This window comes from Chrysochloris asiatica, unplaced genomic scaffold (genome assembly GCF_000296735.1).
Source record: "Chrysochloris asiatica unplaced genomic scaffold, ChrAsi1.0 scaffold00062, whole genome shotgun sequence".
Lineage (NCBI taxonomy): Eukaryota > Metazoa > Chordata > Mammalia > Afrosoricida > Chrysochloridae > Chrysochloris > Chrysochloris asiatica.
Window position 1 is genome coordinate 16710702 of NW_006408580.1, and position 2551 is coordinate 16713252.

Genomic DNA, 2551 nt, shown 5'->3' on the forward strand with positions numbered 1-2551 from the left:
TCCACCTTTGCTCCGAGGTTCCCTCTGCATTTTTCTGTGGTGTGTCTGCACCCCCCACTGGTCTTGCCATTTGGTCTTGCCCAAGTTGTTGCCCCTGCAGATTCAAAATACATGATTTCTTAGTTTCGCTACAAGTTCCACTAGCTATAAGCCTTCAAACTTTTTTTTTTTTTTTTTTTGCAATTTAATATTTAACAATGCAACAGCAGGGTAAATAAGCATTCCAGTTGTTTTTTAGTTACAGAAAAGCAGCCTTTCCCAAGGGCAACAAGTGAACTGAAGGTCAGGAGGAAGCTGGGTGTGGGTCCTCACATGCTCTTGCTCCAGCCTCTGAAAGTGATCAGAGAAGGACTTTGTGGAGGGAGAAGACCCCTGGCTGGGAACTCATTTGGTGGTGTGTGTGGGGCACCAGCTCAGCCTTGGTCACTAGGTTGCTAAAAGTGAGCTCTTAGGTGATTTCCATTTGGGGTGAGTTGGCATGATTAACTATTCTTGGGGGACATTAAATTAAGCAATAACACAGGGAGACGAGCCAAGAGAGTGGCTTATTCAGTTGGATTGTGAATCACAATCAGGAAATAGTCTTTATCTGGTGCAACCATAATTTCAGTTTTCTTTGAGTGAATTTTAAGGAAGGTGAGGTCATTCTTGGGGTCAATTTCTCACACAGTGCTGTGTGCCTTCAAGATGAAGTTGGGCATGAGGTTGACGTACTGTTTGGTAGTAGAGTTGTCTATGGTGCTCTTGATGGGAATGCATTCTATGTTCACCACGATGATCCCCGGCATGCCCTTCTGGCTCTGCAGCTGCTTCAGGGTTTCTTCTCCCTCTGCCATCTCGACTGATTGGATAGCTCTGCATCACTGGCACTCAGTACAGTCCTGGTACTTTTTTGCCAAGCCTTCAAACTTTTTAAATATTCCTACCTATGTAGTTCCAAGTTTTGGAGCTCTGCCCTGAATCTGCTTTGCCTGGTATTCTGTAGTATTGCTGATGGCGAACCTCACTACACCTCCACCCTAGCCACCATCAAGCCCTGCCTTCCCCATCATTCTTTAAAGAGATGAAAAAACTTATCACTATCTAGAAAAGAAAGAGACCCCAGATAAGCAAAGCATTACTAAAGAAGAAAAAAGTAGGAGACCTCACACTTACTGATCTCAAAGCCACAGTGATCAAAACATTCTGGTACAGGTACAATGAGAGACACATAGAACAATGGAATAGAATTGAGAACCCAGAAGTAAATCCATCAACTTATCGTCAGCTGATCTTTGACAAAGGGTCAAAGCATATTAAATGGGGAAAAGATAATCTCTTCAACAAATTGTGCTGGCAAAACTGGAAATTCATTTGCAGAAGAATGAAAAAAGACCCATATTTCACACCATATATAGAAATGAACTCAACATGTAAAGCCCATAACTATAAAGATAATCAATGAAAAAATAGGGAGAAACTTAGGGGCTTTGATACATGGCATAAGTATACTCTCAAACAGAAGTAACACATAACAGAAAACAAAACGAATGACCTCTTAAAAATTAGACACTTACACACATCAACAGATTTCACTAAAAGAGTCAAAAGTGAGTCCAAAGATAGGGATTTTTATTTATTTATTTATTTATTTATTTTGCTATGACATATCAGACAAGGGAAACATCTCTAAAATGTCTAGAAAACTTCAATACCTCAACAAGATAAAGATAAATAATTCCATTTAAAAATGGGCAGAGGATATGAACAAACACTTCACACAAAGAAAAAATTTAGGCAGTCAACAAACATAGGGAGAAATGTTCATGAGCATTAGCCATTAGAAAGATTCAAATCAAAACAACAATGAGATATCATCTCATCCCAGCATTAACAACAACATTCAATAAAACAGGAAACAACAAATGCTGATGAGGGTATGGAGAGACTGGGACACTCCCACATACACTGCCGGTGGGACTGTAAAATGGAGCAACCACTATGGATGGTATGCCATTTGCTCAAAATATTTGGAAATAGAAATACTGTATGACCCACCCAAGCATCTACTTGGTATATATACTCAAGAAATAAGAATCATGACATGAATTGATGTATGCACACCAATGCTCATTGCAGCACTATTCATAATAGCAAAAAGATGGAAACAGTCTTAATGTCCATCAAAGAATGAATAAAGACACTTTTATACATAAACACAATGTAAACTCCACAAAGTTGAAGAATAATGATGAATATGCAAAACATCTCATAAATGGATGTACCTGGAGGACACTATGTTGAATTAAATTAATCACAAATTGACAAATATTTTATGAGACCACTACTGTAAAGGAGTCCTGGTGTGGCGCTGTGGCTAATGCATCTGATTACAAAGTCATTTGAACTGCAAGGTTGGTAGTTCAAGCTCACCAGCAGCTCCTTGGAAACTCTATACAGGGTCGCTATGGGTCAGAATCGACTCAACGGCATTTAACAACAATAACAACAACTACTACTGTAAAAATGCAAGAAAAATTTTCATGCTAAAAGAAACAATGTTTTTTACCAA

At 38.9% G+C, this 2551-nt stretch overlaps 1 pseudogene; it reads right to left on the reverse strand.

Annotated features, from left to right (window-relative positions):
* Positions 1–545: 545 nt before the first annotated feature.
* Positions 546–836, reverse strand: LOC102825997 (annotated as a pseudogene).
* Positions 837–2551: the final 1715 nt, after the last annotated feature.